Here is a 21,487-nt window from a genome sequence, read left to right as displayed (position 1 = left end):
CTTCATCCTATCTCTCTCATCTTGTGTTCTATGACACGTATCCTTAGAGAGATAAACACCATGTGACATTGGAAGAAATCACTTCTTGGATTCTTCCATACTGAATCTTTTCAGTACCTTGTCAATATATGTACTCTAACTTAGGCTGAGCAACCTATGCAATCTATCATGATAGATCTTTATTTCGAGGATGTAGGCTACTTCTCCTAAGTCCTTCATGGAGAAGCACTTGGATAACCAAGTCTATACCAACTGCAAGTTTGGTATATCATTCCTAATTAGAAGTATGTCATCGACATAAAACACTAGGAATGCCACTGTGCTCCCACTGACTTTCTTGCAAACACAATGCTCATCTTTGTTCTTTATAAAACTGAATTCTTTTACAGTTTCATCAAAACAAATGTTCCAACTCCTCGAAGCTTGCTTGAGTCCATAAATGGACCTCTGTAACTTGCATATCTTGTCAGCTTGTCCATCAAGAATGAAACCATCGGGTTGTGTCATATACACATCCTCTTCAAGGTTTCTATTTAGGAAAGCTGTTTTGACATTCATTTGCCAAATCTCATAGTCATGATATGTAGCAATCGCAACCATAATCCAGATGGATTTAATCATAGCAACTGGCGAAAAGGTTTCTTTATAGTCAATACCATGAATTTTTTTGAAACCTTTGGCAACTAGTTGTGCCTTATATGTACGCACCTTGCCATCCATGTTAGTCTTCCTCTTGAAGACCTATTTACACCCTATAGGTTTTATCCCTTTAGGTGGTTCCACCAGAGACCACACTTGGTTTTTGGTACATGGAGTCCATCTCAGATTTCATGACTTCAAGCTATTTAATGGAATCTGGGTCCAATATAGCATCTTTGTTGGTTTTGGGTTCATCATCTTGGTAGACCAGTATGTCACCATGTGGAGTCACGAGATAACTGTATCTCTCAGGTTCCCGACGTACTCTTCTAGACCTACGTAGCTCATGTGCTACTTGAGGTGGTTCAATTTGATCCACAAATTGTGGAGTAACCTCCACATGATGTTCAACCACTACTTGTGGCATATCATCCCGTCCTTCGTCTAATACACTTGTGGTTCTAGAACTTTATCGAGTTCTACTTTTCTCCCACTAGTACTTCTTAGAAAAAATTCCTTTTCTAGGAAGACACTAGTACGAGCAACAAAAAATTTGCGCTCTTCTGGATGGTAGAAATAGTATCATTTGGTCTCCTTAGGATACCTCACAAATATACATTTGTAGGATTTCCCTTAGATAAGACAAGTTGTGCTTTCACCCACTCCATAGTTCATATGGAGTCTTATCTACAGACTTTGATGGCACACAGTTCAAAACATGAGTCGTTGTCTCTAGGGCATAAAACATGAGTCATTGTCTCTAGGGCATAACCCCAGAATGATGCGGGTAGATCACTAAACTCATCATGGACGTAGCCATATCAAGTAAGGTCCTATTCCTCCTCTCAAACACTCCATTGTGTTGGGGTGTATATGGAGGAGTGAATTGTGATATTATCCCACATTCCTTCAGGTATTCATAAAACCCTAAGCTTAAGTATTACCTCCTCGATCCGATCAAAGAGTTTTATACTTTTGCCCAACATATTTTGTACTTCATTCTTTAATTCTTTGAATTTATTAAAGGCTTCAAATTTATGTCTCATAAGATAGACATAACCATATCTATTGAAATCACCAGCAAATGTGATGAAGTATGAATATCCAGCTCTAGCTTCAATTGTTAGTGGACTAATAATCCGAGAATTATACTGTTTTCATTAGGCTTTTAGGCTGGATTTTAGATACTCTTTAGTTCATTTATGCCTGAATTGCTACTTATTTCTTTACATTTTGTGTTTTAGGCTAAAATATACATTTTGAGCAAATAATAAGCGAATTGGAGTTTCTGGACTCAGAAGTAACTGGATCTCAGAATTTGGGAGAGTTCTGAAGCAGAGTGAAGCACTATGAAGCTTGTTCCCATGGGAGAGCATCGAAGATTGAAGATTCAAGCAAAGAAGCAAGCAGAGGGCAATTCTGTAATTTCAAAATTCTTCATGGAGGTTCGCAGCGGCCAAGTTTGTTCTTCGCTGCGGCGAAATGAGTCACACACGAGAATCCAGTTCACTTCGTCGCCGCGGCGAGATTTCTTCTTCGCCGTGGCGAAGTCTACAATTTTCAGTTTCTTTAAAACGTACAGTTTCAATTTTAGGCAAAGTTTTAGGTTTTTGGGTGAGGTATAAAAGTGAAACTTTACCATTTTGAGAGGGGGTCGTGTTTTCCTTAGTCGAGAACAGTTTTTTCATCTTCTTAGTTTTAGATTGGACGAATTTGTGTTGAAATAGTGAGAAGATTGGGATTAACTCCAGTGGATTCTTCAATTAGGGGAGATCTCCTGTCTTTTCTCTCATTTTTATCATGTTGAACTTTATGTTTATTGTTTTTCTTGCTTATTGTATTGATTTAGCTATGAACTAACCCATTTTGGGTTAAGGTTTTGATGTAGGATTAAGCAATTGATTTTTATCATTTTCATATGCTATTGCAATGATTGTGGGGTTATTCTGTTTTTAATGCTATTAATTGATGAACATGATGAGATTGAGAAATGAGTCATGTTAAGCTTCTTGGGTAATCACCATTGTAGTATTAAATGCTAGAGATAGATTTAAGAATCAATGAAATCAATCTAGGATTCTAGGTGCTTAATGAGCTTAGAACTATTAATCTTCAATTTGTTGGGTGCGGAAGTTTAATAGGGAAAAGTAGGAAAACATAGCCTAAGAAAATATGTTTACAATTTAGAGAATTCGATTTACAATCAATGCATGTGAATATGGAAATAGCATAATCTGTAGGTTTAATTCATAGAGTCCGAATGAAATCAAAATCCTACCCGTTGTTTTAAATTGATATTTTATTTTTAATCTTGCTTTCATAATTTAGCGTTGAATATTTAGAAATTTTGTTTTAGTTTTAAATTTAATTTTCTCCCATTAATCCAAACAACTCGATTGCTCCAACTTGAAAACAGTAGAAAACTTAGTGCTTAGCAACCAATCCTCGTGGGAACGATACTCATTCATCACTTTATCACTTTGTGCGACTAGTGCACTTGCTATTTATGCATGTTGTAGTTACAACGCATCATGGACCACATACATCACTATGGATGATGCCTAACAGTTCAGTAGCCCTTTCACCTGTTCCTATGAAAGGCGACTTGGTCATCTTGCCTAATAGGCATTACTCGCATACCTCAACTGACTGAAAGTCAAAAGGGTCCAAAACTCCATCCCTTTGAAGTTTTGCAATGCGAGTCTGATTAACATGACCCAATCTACAATGCTAAAGGTCTGTCTTGTTTTGATTGCTATGTTTAGCTCTCTTGGTTTCAACATTTAGAATATCTTTATTGTTTAAATCAAGAACATATAACCCATTATATAACCTTGCAATTCCAAATAGAATACCATTCAAACTAAAGGATAATAATCCATTAGAAATCTCAAAATGATACCTTATATTATCCAATGTGGATACTGAAATAATAAGTTTGGAAATAGAAGGTGCATAATAACAGTCATGAAGTTCCAAAAACAAGCCCATAGGCAAAGATAAACAGTAAGTCCCTATAGCCAATGCAGCCACATGTGCTCCATTTCCAACTTGTAGGTCAACTTCTCCCTTGGCGAGCGATCTACTCTGCCTTAGTCCCTGCACATCTGTACAAATGTGAGTACCACATCCTGTGTCAATGACCCAAGATGTTGAAGAAGAGAAGTTAATCTCAATCATAAACATACCTGACGTCGAAGCCTTTGACTTCTTCTTGCTAGCGAGGAAAGCCTTATAGTGTTTCCTCCAGTGGCTAGGCTTGCCATAATAGAAGCAAACTACTCTTCGGCCCTTCCCTATGCCACTCTCAGGCCCAAAAGCATCCTGTCCTTTGGGCTTGGACTTGGTTTTGGCCTTGGCCTTGGCCTTTCCCTTTCCCTTTCCCTTTCCCTTCCCTTTACTGGCAGCAACCAGTAAGAGAGGCTTGGACCTTTTCATGTCTTGCTCTATAGTCCTCAGCATGTTCAGAAGCTCTGATAGGGATTTCACCATTGTGTTCATATTGAAGTTCAAAATAAATGGTGAAAAAGAATCAAGTAAAGACTGCATAATTAAATCCACTTGTAAGTCTACATCCAACCCAAATCCCAAAGTCTCAAGTCTTTCCATGTACTCAATCATTTTGAGTGCATGAGGACCAACTTGGGTCCCTCTGTCATGCGACTCCGAAACAGTGCTCTCGACACCTTGTATCTCTCATGTCGAGCATTTCCTTTGAAAAGCTCCTTGAGGTGCAGAATAATGGCAGTAACGTCCATATTCTCATGTTGCTTTTGTAGCTTAGGTGTCATCGATGCTAACATCAGGCATTGAATGCCATCAGCATCATCAAGGAACTTTTGATAAGTATCCTTCACTTCCTAAGTGGCATCAGGACCAGGCTCAACCATGTATGGCTTATCAAGGATATACAATTTTTTTTTTTTTTTATTTAAGTATAATCCGAAGATTATGATACCAATTCGAGAAATTGGATCCATCCAACCTGTTTTCTTTCTTGATTATCGGTCCCAGGTTCATGTTGCTCATTTTGTGAATCTACAAGTGCAGAAAATTAAAGTCATTATAATGTTCATTATTATTTAATATGGTCTTTTATTAAAAAAACGCTCACACTATTTTCCTCAAGTCAATAGCTCTCACTATTCACTCGGGAAAGCCAGTTGACTTTTGATAACTTGGAAATACATATTTTGTTAGTGATTCAATTGAATTATTTGTGGAAAAATGTGTTTAATTTGTGAAATTTGAGTTAATTATTTCATAAATACCTTTTATGGGATCACGGGTGTATGTTGAGTATTTTCATGTAAAAAATGATATGTGAATGAAGAAGAATGATGTGATGGATATTGTGACGAGTAGGAATAAATGGTGCAAGCCTGATGTTGAAGGACTACTCTAGTCCTACTGTTGATGGGTGTTATTCTAGCATCAGGAGACCACCAGTTCAAGCAAATAATTTTGAGATCAAGCCAACAATTATTCAGATGATTCAGTAGTCGGTCCAATTCGCAGGGTTGCCTAATGATGATCCCAACTTGCATATCGCTAATTTTTTGGAGTTATGCGACACATTCAGGCATAATGGAGTATCCGATGATGCAATCAGGCTAAGGCTTTTCCCATTCTCTCTTTGGGATAAAGCTAAGGCTTGGTTGATTTCTCTGCTATCTAGGAGCATCACGACATGGAATGAGTTAGCTCAAGCGTTCCTCACTAAATATTTTCCACCTGCCAATTTTACCAAGCTGAGAAGTGAGATTACCAATTTCTACCAACAAGACTTAGAGTCATTGTATGAAGCATAGGAAAGGTATAAAGATCTCTTATGGAGGTGTCCTCACCATGGGTTACCAATCTGGTTACAAGTGCAAACGTTCTACCAAGGGTTGTTGCCAAATATTCAAACCATGATAGATGCTGCAAGTGGAGGAGCCTTGAACAACAAAGAACCAGAGGAAGCATACAATTTAATTGAAGTGATGGTGAACAATAACTATATGAGGACTTCAGAGAGAACTTCAACAAGGAAATCAACGGGAGTACACGAAGTTGACAGCTACATCATATTGGCTACTCAACTTTCAGCCATTCAAAAGCAATTGGGTACTGTTCTAACGATAAATGCAATTGATTCTTCTCCTCTAACTTGTGAATTTTGTCATCAAGAGATTGTCAAGAAGGGAATCCATTTGCCTCACTTGAACAAGCAAATTATGTAAATAACTTCCAAAGAGGGTAAGGAAACCTGTACTTGAATACTTACAATCCATTATGGCAGAAATATCCCAACTTCTCATGAAGCAACTAGAATGAACATAAACAACCTCCTGGTTTTCAAGCTCAAGAGCTAAAAACTAACTTGGAAAATGTGCTTACCAAGTTCATTGAAAAGACAAGCAAGAGGTTCGAAAAGAATGAAATCCTTGCCCAAAATCAGTCAGCCTCTATTAGAAACCTTGAGACTCAAGTAGGGTGGATCCATAACATATTAGCAGGAAGAGTTCAAGGAGTTTTGTCGAGTGATACAGAGAAGAATCCTGAGGAACAAGTCCATATTATCACCCTGAGGAGTGGAAAAACCTTGGAGAATTCAGAGGATAAAAAACGAATACAAGAAAAAGAAAACCTTGGAAGAAGAAAAGAAGGACAATCATCATGGCGAAGAAAATGGTTGCTGCAGTGACTGCGAAAAGAAGGATGGTAGGCGCGACAATAAAAATGGTCGCCGCGACGATCATGAAAATTTTGAAGAAAGAAGCTTTGTTTATGATGATCACCACAGTGAGGAAAATGGTCACCGCGGCGATCGTGAAATTGTTCCCGAAACTTTAGAAGATGATACCTATCGTCACTACAAGGAAATTAGTTGCCGCAGCGACTGTGAATCTGACCAAAATGTATCTTCAAGTCATGAAGCCAAGGAGAAAAAGGAATCCATCCTTCCATAACCACACTGATTGAAGAATCAGAAGCTTGACAAGCAGTTTGGTAAGTTTATTAACATGTTTCGAAGCTTGCATATTAATATTCCTTTTATTGATATGTTAGAGTAGATTCCCAAATACGCCAAGTTTCTGAAGGAGATCCTCATGCATAAAAGAAGATTTGAGGAACATGAGAAAGTAATGCTAACGGAAGAGTGTAGTGCACTGATTCAAAAGAAACTACCATCGAAACTACGAGATCCAGGCAGTTATACTATCCCTTGTATTATTGGTAGTTGTTATTTTCACAAGGTTTTGTGTGATTTAGGGGCAAGCATTAATTTAATACCGTTTTCAATCAACAGGAAACTTGGATTGGGAGAAGTAAGCCAACCACCGTGTCTCTTCAATTGGTAGATCGATCAATAACATATCCTAAGGGGGTGGTAGAAGACGTCCTGATTAAGGTAGATAAACTGATTTTCCTGGTAGATTTTGTAATATTCTTTCTACCTAGTAATTCTTTGGAAAAATATAAGTAAAACTCACTAAACATATTATAGAATATATATTATTTTTCTTTATATACAAATCTCTACATCAAGTAATAAGTCACAAAAATAACACAAAAATACAGTCAGACAGTGTTGCATTTCTCCTCCGCTACTTATCGTTCCATCCGACTGCATCTCATCTACTACCTGCAAAAACAATGAAATCAACAAAGTGAGCACTAACTGCTTAGTAAGTAAACCCACAATACTTCTATTCTTTCTCCGTTACTTAGATGTTGGATTCTCTTTCCTTACACCAAACTTCTCAATTCTTCTCTGCTCTTTCTAAAATTCTAGTTTCTCACTTACTGAAATGTAAGCACAAATAGGGAAACTAACTCGGGATAGTAGAAATGGCATGATGCATATGCACAAATGCATAAACTTTTTCTATGCAATACATTTTCTTTCTTTCTTTTTCTGTTTCTCTTATTTCTTTTCTTTATTTCTTTTCTTTTCTATTCTTTCTTTGCCGATCAGACTCGGCTGAGGCATGGATTTGGAACCTTGGCTGTGTGAGTGTATTCTCAAATTCTTTCTTGGGTACAGTCCTCATCTATATGCACTTCTTACGGACTGTACAAATTCTTATTTCTTATTCTTAGGTCGCTCACTAAAGGCAGCTGCATGCAGGGCTATTCTTTTTCTCTGTCACTCATGGGTTCCCCATCGCAATAACCTTCTCTTCTTTTCTCTTTTTATATTTCTTTAAATAAAATTTCAGATTTGAGGTATTCTTTAATTATTTTCTTTAGATAATGATTCTACAATGAATTTCTTTTCTTTCTTTCTCTTTATTCTTTAATGTTCTTATACATGTATATGTGCATGTAAATATGCTCATTCTTTGCTGTTCTTTCTAAATGCAAATGCTCAAATGTAAGAATGCATTATAGCACATAAAGATATCATTATGGAATTAGTATTCTCTACCAACAATATTTCCATAACATAATAATCTAACATACTCATATATATGCACTTTCTTTGAAATTTCATCAAACACTTTACATGCACATACAAACCCTAAATTGGTTACACTTCCACATATTTCTCAAGCCACAAAATTTGGAGCAAAAACTCCCCAAGGCCAACAACCACCCTAGCCAAATTTCATCCAAAATCCCAACAACTCAACACATGCAAATACATCACTTCTTATGGCCATAAGATTCACAAATCAAACAACCTCAATTTCAATTCACTTCTTATGGCCATAAGATTCACAAATCAAATAACCTCAATTTCAGTCCATAATTCTCATCATCCAAACACACATACAACATACAATAAATTTCTCTATACAAGTATTTATCCAATCAAAGCTAAAGTTGGATTTACTTACCTTGAATTTGAGCAATTCCAACACTATAATCTCTCTTTGGTAGAATTCCCCTTACCTCTTAAACCCTAAGCATATAAAACCATAAGAATTCAAACTTTAAAATTTAAATCTCACATCTTGGTGCAAGAATCTTACCTTTGGATGCTTAAGATTGAAAATCTATCAAAATCTAGCCAAAATCCTATGAATTTCCTTGGAATTAGTGGAAGAAAAATTGAGTGAATTTGGGATGAAGGTGGCATGAATAATGGGTGGAGTGGCTAGGGTTTCAATCCTTGAACTCTTATTACTACATAATAATATATATAGATTCCCATTTTACCGTTGCACTTTCTAAAAATTCCATCCATGTCCCTTAGTCAATTACCATAATAGCCTCATTTTTATTAACTTCTCTATGTTATTCTACTTCTTTTCATCCCCTACTCTTTCGTCTAATTATGAGTGAAATGACCATTTTACCCCTAATAACATTTTAAAGAATTTCCTTCACACTTGTTCAAGATAACTTTCACAGAATTCAACTAAGGGTATTAGGGCATAAATAAAGCTACGTACCTTGATGTGGGCGTTACAATTCTTCCCCCTCCCCCTCCCCCTGCCCTTATAAAAATTTCGTCCCCAAAATTCAAATGAACAATTCTGGATAACGGCTTCGCATATCTTGTTCTACTTCCCAGGTAGCTTCTTCTACTTTATGATTCCTCCATAGGACTTTTACTAATAGAATACTCTTGTTTCAAAGCTCCTTAACCTTTCTATCCAATATTTGCACTGGGCGCTTCTCATAAACAAGATTCTCTTCTAAGTCCACTTCTTCTACTTTTAATGTATGGGAGGGATCACTAACATACCTCCGAAGTATTGAGACATGGAACACATTATGCACTTTATCCATATTTGGTGGTAGCGCCAATTTGTAAGCTACCTTTCCCACTCGTTGTAACACTTCAAAGGGACCAATGTATCTCGGAGCTAGCTTTCCTTTTCTGCCAAAGCGTATTACTCGCTTATAGTGGGAAATTTTAATAAATGCCTTGTCACCCAGTTCAAATTCCACATCTTTTCTCTTTTAATCCACAAAACTCTTTTGTCTGTCTTGGGTTTGTTTCATTCTATTTCTGATCAACTTGATATCTTCTATCATTTTCTAAGTTATCTCAGGCCTAAGAGCTGTTTCCAAAGCATTTTTCTCTCCTACTTCATTCCAATGTAGTGGGGACTTACATCGCCTACCATATAGGGCTTCATAAGGAGCCATCTATTACTGTTATTATAAGCAAATTCCACCAATGGTAACATCTCATGCCAGGTCATTTTATAATCCACACAGCACGCTTTCAACATATCCTCAAGTACCTGATTTGTTCTCTTAGTTTGGCCACTTGTCTAAGGGTGGTATGCTGTACTAAATGCTAATCTGGTACCCAAATGCCTCTGGTGTTCTGCTTTAACTTGTTAACAAACCAGGCATTTAGCTACATACTCTCTGATATCTCTCTTCATACCTGGCCACCAATAACTCTTCTTTAAATCTTGATACATCTTGGTTCCTCCAAGATGAGCAGTATATGGTGTGTCATGAGCCTCTGTAAGAATCATTTTCTTCAACTCAACATCTTGAGGAATGCTTATGCGATTCTGGAAACGAAGGACACCATCTAAAATGTGAAATTCTGATATCTCGCCTTCCAACACTTGTTAACTTACTTTCTGACACCACTCATCGACAACTTGCTTTTCTTTAATCTTTTCCAGTAAAGTAGGCTGAATTTCTAACCTGGCAATCCTTTTGGTATCACCTCAATCTGTTCCCTGCATAATTTTTCTAATAATTTTTTTTGCATTATGAGTCGGGACAAATAGGCTTTTCTACTCAAGGCATCAGCTACTACGTTAGGTTTTCTAGGTTGATACTTAATTTCATAATCATAATCTTTGACCAGTTCCAACCATCTCCTTTGTCTCATATTCAGCTCCCTCTGGGTGAAGAAATACTTCAAACTCTTATGATCAGTATAAATATTGCTCTTTGCTCCATGCAAGTAATGCCTCCATATTTTTAGTGCAAAAACTATAGTGGCCAACTCTAAATCATGCATAAGGTATCTCGTCTCATACTGTTTCAACTGTCGAGAAACATAGGCTATTACCCTACCCAACTGCATCAATACTGCACCAAGTCCCTGAAGTGAGGCATCTGTATAAATATCATAGACTACACCCTCTTGTGGTAACACTAGGATAGGAGCTGTGGTTAATCTTCTTTTTAACTCTTGAAAACTTTCTTCACAGGCATCTGACCATATGAAAGGAGTTCTCTGTTTGGTAAGAGCTGTAAGTGGCTTAGCCAATTGAGCAAATCATGCAACAAATCGTCTATAATAGCCTGCTAGGCCCAAGAAATTTCTAACCTCCTTTACTGTCTTTTGCCACTCGAGAATTGCCTTCACCTTACTAGGATCCACTAATATACCTTCCTTTGAGACAATATGGCCCAGGAAGATAACTTGATCTAGCCAAAACCTACACTTAGAAAATTTGGCAAACAGTTTCTTATCTCTTAATTGTTGTAGCAAAAATTTCAAGTGTTCTTCATGCTTCTCTCTTGTCTTAGAATAAACTAGAATGTCATCAATAAACAACATTATAAATCGATCAAGGCAATCGTGAAACACCCGATTCATCAAATCCATAAAGACTGCTGGGGCATTAGTTAACCCAAAAGGCATCACTACAAACTCATAATGCCCATATCTAGTCCAAAACGCAGTCTTGGCAATATCTAGCTCTGCAACTCTTACATGATGATAACCCGACCTCAAATCAATCTTTGAAAACACTGTTGCTCCTTTCAGTTGATCAAATAAATTATCTATGCGAGGTAATAGGTACTTATTCTTCACTGTCACTTTATTCAGCTTTCTGTAATCCATACACATCTATAGGGATCCATCTTTCTTCTTCACAAATAGGATTGGAGCACCCCAAGGAGAGTGGCTGAGTCAAATAAAGCCCTTATCTAAGAGTTCCTGAAGTTGCTTCTTCAATTACTGAAGCTCGGCTGGGGCCATCTAATAAGGGGCTTTAGAAATTGGTGCTGTCCCTAGTGCCAATTCAATGCTAAATTCCACTTCTCTTTCCAGAGGAAAACCCGACAAATCTTCCGGAAATACATATGGAAACTCTCGAACTACTGGCACATTTTGGATCTCTGGTTGTGGGACATCACTACTTGCACTACATGGGCAATGTTCCCAGAGCACCATTTCTTAGCTTCTTTCTGGCATTTATACTACTAATTAACATAGTAATCTGGTGGCCCTCGCCAAAGCTAAACTTATCACCATCATCAAGATTAAATCTTGCTTTCTTTTTCGGCAATCAATCTCTACTCCATATCTCCCCAGGAAATCCATGCCCAAAATAACATCAAAATCGGGCATATAAAAAACAATCAAATCCACCGGTAACACCCTTCCATGGATCACTACTGACTCCCTTGGAAACATCTCTTGAGTTACCACACTAACACCATTTGGAAATTCTATCTTAATAGGTTGTCTCACTATAACAGGTTTCAAACCTAATCTCTCTAAGATCCCATGTGTAATAAATGAACGTGTGGCTCTAGAATCAATCAATGCATGAAGCGAAAATAAATGAAATAATAACTGACCGGTAATTGCAGATGGGCTAGCCTCAGCTTCACTCTGTGCTATTGTAAATACCTGGGCATTGGTACCTATGGATGTCTGTGCTGCAGGTGCAGGAGGGGCTTTGCAGTCTTTCATCATGTGCCCTGGCTGTCGGCATCTATAACATACATTCCGGCCCAACTCTTTCAGACACTCCCCTGGATGAGTTCTCCCACACTTCTAACATGGGGGAAAATCAGTAGTCCTTGGCCGTTTATTCTGCCAATCCCTTCTATTCTTCTTGGGCTAAAATCTTTTCTTATTCCTCACTTCTCTATTTCTGGGGACATCAATTCTATCTCTCTGTGGAGCGGGAGTTAGATCACTTGGTGTTGCTACTAATGGAATTGTTGGGGTCAGCTTAGTCACAAATATTTCAGCCCGTAAGGCTAATTCCAAAGCCTCACTATAGGCCTGAGGGGGTTGGGCACCTACCATTACATCTCGAGCTATTTCTGGTTTCAGCCCATGCACAAACTTATCCCTCCTCAATTCTAGTGTGCTCACTATATCGGGTGCAAACCTCGCCAAGGAATTAAATCTTATAGAGTATTCCTTCACGGAACTGGATCCCTGCTGCAAGCTAATAAATTCCTAAGTTTTCTAATAAACGCTGTCAACCGTTCGGTATTTTGCCTCAAACAGTAGTTTGAAATCTCCCAGGTCATAGCAGCTACCTCATGCACATCCTCTATCAACTCCCACCATATCCGGGCATCACCTCGAAATAGAAAATTAGCATATTGAATCTTCTCCCGACCTGTCATGGGGAACAATGTCGTCGTACGCTCCACGAACCTTATCCACTCTTCTGCTACTATTGGGTCCATTGTACCTCCATATTTTGACAGTTGATGCTAACTAGGTAACCCATAAATAGGCTCAAGACGACTTTGTACCAGCCTCTCTCTCTCCTCTCTGGTGGTCGGTACCACAACTGGTGTCTCAACTCTCTCGCGTATAGATCTCCCCTAACTCTCTGCCACTGCCTACTGTATGATACTATGAACCCTCGCTTCATCGAGGACAGAGGGAGTAGATCCTGACGGGTTGGATGGTTCACCCGCACTCACTGCATTCTTTTTACCTGATCGGGTCAAACGTCTCATCTAAATCACATAGCGTCAACACTATTAGTCAACTAAGTTAACTCATCTACTATAAGTAAGGGAAGAAACAACTTACAATGATCGGCTATGATACGTCAATGCAGTGGGGGGGGGGGGGGGGGGGGGGGGGGGTACTTTCAAATCCCAAAACCATGCTCTGATACCAAAAATGTAATATTCTTTCTAGTTATTAGTTCTTTGGAAAAATATAAGTAAAACTCACTAAACATATTATAGAAAATATATATGTATATATATATAAGTATGAAATAGAGGGCGCATAACTAATTTTTCTTTATATACAAATCTCTATATCAGGTAATAAGTCACAAAAATAACTCAAAAATACAGTCAAACAGTGTTGCCTTTCTCCTCTGCTACTTGATGCTCCATCCGACCGCATCTCATCTACTACCTACAAAAACAATGAAATCAACGGAGTGAGCATTAATTGCTTAGTAAGTAAACCCATAGTACTTATATTCTTTCTCCGTTACTCAGATCTTGGATTTTCTTTTCTTACACCAAACTTGTCAATTCTTCTATGCTCTTTCTAAGATTCTAGTTTCCCATTTACCGAATGTAAGCACAAATAGGGAAACTAACTCGGGATAGTAGAAATGACATGATGCATATGCACAAATGCATAAACTTTTTCTAACCAATACATTTTCTTTTTTGTTTTTCTGTTTTCTTTTCTGCATTTCTTTCTTTTCTGTTTCTTTTCTTTTTCTGTTTCTTTTCTTTTTCTATTTCTCTTCTTCTTTTTTGTTTTCTTTTCTTTCTTTTATGTTTTTCTTGTTTTTCTATTCTTTCTTCTCTTCTCTTTCTTTCTTTTCTATTCTTTTCTTTCTTTTCTTTTCTATTCTTTCTTTTCTTTTCTATTCTTTTCTTTCTTTTCTCTTCTTTCCTTTCTTTTCTATTATTTCTTTGCCGATCAGACTCGGTTGAGGCATGGATTTGGAACCTTGGCCGTGTGAGTGTATTCTCAAATTCTTTCTTGGGTACAGTCCTCATCCACATGCACTTCTTACGGACTGTACAAATTATTCTTTCTTATTCTTAGGTCGCTCACTAAAGGTAGCGTGCATGCGGGGCTATTCTTCTTCTCTGTCACTCATGGGTTCCCCATCGCAACAACCTTCTCTTCTCTTCTCTTTTTGCATTTCTTTGAATAAAATTTCAGATTTGAGGTATTCTTTAATTATGTTCTTTAGATAATGATTCTACAATGAATTTCTTTTCTTTCTTTCTCTTTATTCTTTAATGTTCTCATACATGTATATGTGCATGTAAATATGCTCATTCTTTGCTATTCTTTCTAAATGCAAATGCTCAAATGTAAGAATGCATTATGGCACATAAAGATATCATTATGGAACTAGTATTCTCTACCAACAACATTTCCATAACAAAGTAATAATCTAACATACTCATATATATGCACTTTCTTTGAAATTTCATCAAACACCTTACATGCACATACAAACCCTTAATTGGTTACACTTCCACATATTTCTCAAGCCACCAAAATTGGAGCAAAAACTCCCTAAGGCCAACAACCACCCTAGCCGAATTTCATCCTCCACCATTCCACATCTATTCTTTCATATTTCATCCAAAATCCCATCTACTCAACACATACAAATACATCACTTCTTATGGCCATAAGATTCACAAATCAAACAACCTCAATTTCAATCCATAATTCTCATCATCCAAACACACATACAACATATAATAAATTTCTCTACACAAGGATAAAACCATAAGAATTCAAACTTTAAAATTTAAATCTCACATCTTGGTGCAAGAATCTTACCTTTGGATGCTTATGATTGAAAATCTATCAAAATCTAGCCAAAATCCTATGAATTTCCTTGGAATTAGTGGAAGAAAAATTGAGAGAATTTGGGATGAAGGTGGCGTGAATAATGGGTGGAGTGGCTAGGGTTTCAATCCTTGAACTCTTATTACTACATAATAATATATATAGTTTCCCATTTTACCGTTGCACTTTCTAAAAATTCCATCCATGTCCCTTAGTCAATTACCATAATAGCCTCATTTTTATTAACTTCTCCATGTTATTCTACTTCTTTTCATTCCCCACTCTTTCATCTAATTATAAGTGGAATGACCATTTTACCCCTAATAACATTTTAAAGAATTTCCTTCACACTTGTTCAAGATAACTTTCACAGAATTCAACTAAGGGTATTAGGACATAAATTAAGCTACGTACCTTGATGTGGGCGTTACATATTTCATAGTGTTAGACATGGAGGAAGATAGGGAAACACCTTTAATCCTAGGACGGCCTTTTCCACCAACGGGCAGAGCATTGATAGATGTTCATCAAGGGAAACTAATCTTAAGGATAAAAGATGAGCAAGTAGAGTTTAATGTTTTTGATGCCACGAAGGGTCCATCCAACTTTAACACATGTTTTGAGATTAGTATCCTTGATAACATAGTCAATAAAAAATTAGAAGAAAACTACCCTAGTTCACCCCTAGAGAATTGTTTAGTCTGTTGGAGTAGGTGCCCTAGAGCTAATCAATTATTGTAGAATTGATTCTTTGTAATAATGTTCATTAATCAATAATAAAAGGCATCTTATTCTATATCGCGTTAATCATTATTATTGCAATATGTATTGACATATGTCATTAGAATGGTAGAACCGTGATGAGGGCATCAAGTGTTTCAAATCTTGATAGTGAGAACCCTATGAGCACATATGGTGGCCATTCTAGAAACGTCCGTAGCTCTAGTATTATTCTGAAGTAAGGGCACAGATAATACAGTAAGGCTATCATAGTGTTGAACGACCCTGTCGAAAGGCAGTGACTGATCTCACTTGTCAAGGTTGTTTGGTGACAACCTGGTGCAACACATGGGTGCTTGTTGTAGGCGATTACACCGCAGCAAGTTCACTGGACTGACCCACCAGAGGATTCCATATGGATGGTAACCCCAGTGTCTATGGAACAAATCCTCTAACGAATGGTGGTGCATGTGATCCTTAGACTTGAGATCACCGGAGCGCCTTGTGCACCGATTGGTGTAGTTTGACACTAGCCTAACGCAGTTCTTTTCAGAGCTGTCAATACGGTGGTGATTGGCTGCATCAAGGAGTGTATCAAGACTATGGTGGATTGACAGAGGATTCATCACTCCCGGGTACGGGAGAAAGTTATCTCACGGCGCAATTCAGTATATGGCAATGACACTAAAACTGTGGCCACAGTGGGATTGAGTTGTTGCTCTATCCAGTTTATAATACGGGTCATTGGTCCAGAAACTGAATAAATAATATCGAGAGTAACCGAAGGTTGACACTATTTCTATGCCTTCGTCTCGTCGAGATAACGTATGATGAAAGGATCGAATTGCACGGTAACCATATCGTTGACAGGTAGCTACTTTGCTGAATCCGAATCTATCGGGTGGCCATGATGCCTTGCTAGGGGCCAATCTTGGTCTGTGTATTAGTGAGACGATTAATTGGTGTTAATCGCAATACTATACACTGCCGATATGATGAGGAGCCTAAGGGTCACACACATAGAAGACAATTTAAGATGCAAGAAGAAAGAAGGGCGTTTTCGTCTTTTAAGGCGAAAGGGTATTTTGGTAATTTCACAGTGCAATTAAATTTGCTGAGGTCGTAGCCTTTATTTAATTTGTTAGAAAAATTAAATAAGTGAAATTACGTTTAAATGTGTGTTCGCACATATTTAAATATATTATCATTATTGTTAAATGTTAATATATATTTAAATATATATATTAATTGATTTTAATTGAGATAATGATGGAAATTAAAATAAATCAAATTGGGAGTGTTTGGCAACATGGGGCGTTTGGGTTGGAGCCCAAGCCTATTCCGTATGGGATTAGGGCAAATTGTTTTTAAATATAAAAGGAAAAGTGTGTGATTTTTTATTAAGGATTTTTCTTTGTAAAACCAAAACACACAGCAGCCCCTTTTGCTTCTCCCACGGCAGTAACACCTATTGCCTAAAATCAATTCAATTGATTTTGTTTTCTTCTTAATCTTGAAGCCAAAGAGGATCTAGCAAATCCCTCTTTGGTTCCTTTTGAGATTGTCTTCTTGTGGACTACGCAGGTTCGATCCTACACTTGGATCGGTAGCAAAACATTCATCGACAAATTTGGAGGAGCCTCCAACGTGCGTTTGTTTTCTTTAAACTCAGATTTATTTTTCCTGCAGATTTTATTTAATATGAACTGTAAAATTATATCCTTGATCTTGGCTAATGTAAACGATCCCTGAATTATATTTTTTTTGTTTCCGCTGCGTATACGGGACCGTTTACTAACATAGTCAACTTTAGGACTATGGAGGCTGACTTTGAGATGGTAGATGAACAACGATTAAAGCCCTATGTGAATAGTGAAATTAAGGATATGAGGGTTTGGATTCTCCTAGATGATCTAGATTGAAGAAAATGAAAAGTCAAGCTTACGACTTTAACCAAGCGCTTTTGGGAGGCAACCCAAATTGTTTCTTATTTTATTTCAAATTTTTTTCTTTAATTAATTAATTTTTTCTTGTTGCAGGTGTTAGTTTTAGGTCTCCTTAATTCTTTCCGTCTAGTTAAATGATGTTGATATTGTGTTTGTTACTCTAAATTATAAATTTAAGGTACACCGAAAGTCTCTTTGTTTTGCAAGAATTTGATTTCACGCTTATTCACACTTCAATATTGCAAAAGAGGGTAAATTTTCTTTTTCTCATTTTCCTTTTGTCTACATTTGTACATTGAGGACAATGTTGATTTTAAAGTTGGGGGTAGGAATTTAACTTTGAGCAGAATTTTTTTTTTATGGATATGGATTTAAGGAGTAGATTTTTTTTTTTATTTTGTCAGTTTTTCTCTTGGATTAATTTACATGTCTATGATAGAAATATGATTGTAATAACATGTAACAAGTAGAGGACATTAATTTTTTCCTTTAATTACGGATGATTGTGAATGTTAATGATATTTATTTAAGACCCTAGCGGTTTGTGGATTGAAAGTGGTTAAGTTTACTTACTTAGAAACGTTTTATGTGTGACATTTTATGGATATTTTTGCGATCTCAACAAACTCTAGAAGTTATTTGATAACCGCTCGAGGGGAAATCTTAGAGTTCACATCACTTAGGAACTGATTTAGGCTGTTTTTGGACCGACTGAGCCTTTCAAGTCGACCCTTTTTATCATCATTACCAGTTAACCCTTTGAGCCTATTTAAACACAATTTAGCCTTTTTTCTTTCTTTCTTTGAACTTAATTTTTGTTCTACCCTGATTATGAGCCTAAAACACAATCCTACCCGTTTTATCTTTAAGAGACTTAATTGTAATTCAAGCTTATTATGAGTGTTGGTGAGGAAGTGTAGTTTTGCCACAACACAGGTTTATGCGAAGAAATTGGTTGGGGGTTATGGAGTGCTTGTAAGATTAGTGGGGTTGTGTTTGTGTGTTTTCTACTTTCTTTTTATTATTGTTGTGAAAAAAAAAAAGAAAAAATTCTAAAAAAAGGGAAAAATGAAAAAAAAAATTTTGGGAAAAAGGAGAGAAAAAGGAAGAAAAGAAAAAGTGGGCATTGAAAAGCATCATGAAGATGTAAAATTATGCAAATGGGTTTACATTACTGTCGAAAAGAAAGAGCTCGATAAAGGTTGGGAAGCTACTGAGTGAAAAAGGGAAGTGTTTTTGTATGATAGTAATAAGAATGAATGAAGATTAAGTCTCGTAAATTGATTTTGTTGAATTCCCTTTCTGTTCTTTCATGAACCCACACCCTAGCCTAATGTTACAACCAATACAAAGACCTATTGATCCAAGGTAGTGTGAATTTCTACATTAGTGGAGAGTGGTTTGAAAAGTGAGCCTATGGAGTGTGATTCCATGATTCACCTATAAGTCATAACCTGAATACTGAGATAAAAATTTTGTTCATGAATGTTATGCATAAAACCATCTGGGTTTGTAGACTAATGGTTTGTGGTTGTATGGATGTTCTAGGGTCGATAACGAAAATGAAATTGACGTTTACATTGTCTGTGAGTTCAGGTGATTTTTAATTATTCTATTTGTTTTGTGTATATGCGATTTTTGAGACAACTTCATGAATTGATCCAATAATTTTTGTTAGTTTTTGTTCTTTTTATTTTTATTTTTGAAGTCTAGGTTAGGTTAGTGTGGATGTTTGTGGGTATCATCACTGGAAACCCTCATGAGACTACAACTCATCCAACTAGGGCCACCTAGGGGTTTAAAGCTTGTTGCATACGCTAAATGCAATCGTGTCAATCTATGAAAATGATTTAGGATAGTTTAGATATAGGTTTCAATGTTTTAATTGTTTGTTTTATTTTCAAGCTTAAAGACTTGTTTTATCGCTTAGTTTCCTAGGGACTAGCAAGAAGCTGGTTGGGGGTTGTGATAAGAACTTGAAAATACATATTTTTTTAGTGATTCAATTGAATTATTTGTGGAAAATGTGTTTAATTTGTGAAATTTGAGTTAATTATTTCATAAATACCTTTTATGGGATCACAGGTGTATTTTGAGTATTTTAAGGTTAAAAATGATATGTGAATGAAGAAGAATGATGTTGATGGATATGGTGACAAGTAGGAACAAACGGTGCAAGAATCGGAGTAGAAACAAGAAAGTTGTGATGCATTGAAAATGAGACGTAAAACCTGGAAATTTGTCAAGATGAGCATGCTTTGATGTTTTAATCATAACTTGAGCTATAGAAATCGGAATTTGATAATTCTTATGGCGTTGGGAAGCTTATTCAGAGAGCTACAAAGTTAGTTTGATGACTTTTCCAAATTCTGAAGATTTATACTCTTGGGACAGAAAGAACGATAGCTACAGAGACTATTTTTGTAGCCGCAGCGATGGATCAAGGGTCTGTTTGGGTTATTGTATTTTCCTAGTCTGAATCTAAATGGTTTAAGACATTTAATTCTTTCCTAATAAACCTCCAAACCCTAGCACTATAAATAAGGGTCTTTAATTAGCTTTTAGGGGGATTAGAGAAAGAGAAAGGGCGGCTACTATTTTAGAGATGGGAATTCTTGCAGTTTTCGTTCACCAATTAGAGGAGTTTTTCTATTTTATTTCTTGAACTCATGTTTGTTAATACAATGGTTTTTTTTATTATTGCAATTATGAACTAAATTCCTTTTCTAGGGCTAAAGATGTAGCCCAATTTATGAATATGTGTTGACGTTATTGTTATTAATTTTAATTGAGCATTAATATAAGTTTTATTATTGTGTGTAATGCTTTCAATTCTTAAGGGCTCGAGAGTTGAATGATTTTATGGGTTGGGTTGAGATTGAGAGATGAAACCTGATTAGTCTAAGGTAATAAAACCATAGATTGAGCGAACACTAGAGATAGGTTACCGCGATCTGTGAGGCTCTGGTAAATTCTATAGAACTTAATGATCTCTTAGCTTCAAATTCCACTTTAGAGATATTTTGGGTTGTTGCTTAAGGGTTAATTCGCTAATTTTTCAAGCAAAAGTTAGTGAAATATTAGGGAGTTTGGCCTTTAGAATAAGCTTAATTAGGTTAGCAATAATTGTCAATGCATAAGATTAAATTGATGTGAAATCTGTGCCCTAGGTTTAGTCTTATTGATCTTTTTACCAAAGTATTAATAATATTATGCTTTTGTTTACCTTTTGGTTTGTTTTATTTTTCATTAATTCATACTTAAAATTCTGTATCATCAAATAGCAATAAAACAGACTAGTTTGGTACTTGGTAGGTAGTTCTCTTGGGATTTGACACTTGTTTACTCGAGCTTTACTACTTGCGCGATTTTGTACACTTGCAAATAGCCTGTCAGCTTTCCTAGTGGACTGAGATCCCATCTAGCCCATTTCAAACCTTCGTTTTGGCGAACAAGCCAAAATGGGTTGATTAGGTAGGCCAACAAACTTAATCCACACCAGTTGATGGCTCCTACTACCAACCTCAAATGTGAAACAAGCTAACAAGCCAATCACACAATCCAACGGCCTATCTAGCGTCCTCGAGTGTGATTCTCAGTATCAATAGAGTGGACACTACATGTCGCTACATACACATAACAAGTGTACTTCTCAACTAAGCCTATGACCTATTTATCAACCTTCGCTTTGGGGAACAAGCAAAACTGTCATTTT

At 36.7% G+C, this 21,487-nt stretch overlaps 1 non-coding gene across 1 annotated transcript; it reads right to left on the bottom strand.

The window, feature by feature from the left end:
* Positions 1-5,387: 5,387 nt before the first annotated feature.
* Positions 5,388-5,494, bottom strand: LOC116119919. Its single transcript, XR_004126468.1, has one exon. It is a non-coding gene; the product is annotated as a small nucleolar RNA R71 (small nucleolar RNA).
* Between the last annotated feature and the right edge of the window lie 15,993 nt (positions 5,495-21,487).

The sequence above is a fragment of the Pistacia vera genome, unplaced genomic scaffold (assembly GCF_008641045.1).
Source record: "Pistacia vera cultivar Batoury unplaced genomic scaffold, PisVer_v2 Contig910, whole genome shotgun sequence".
NCBI lineage: Eukaryota > Viridiplantae > Streptophyta > Magnoliopsida > Sapindales > Anacardiaceae > Pistacia > Pistacia vera.
Note: the sequence above shows the minus strand (reverse complement) of the source record. Positions and strands in the feature narration are given on the sequence as shown.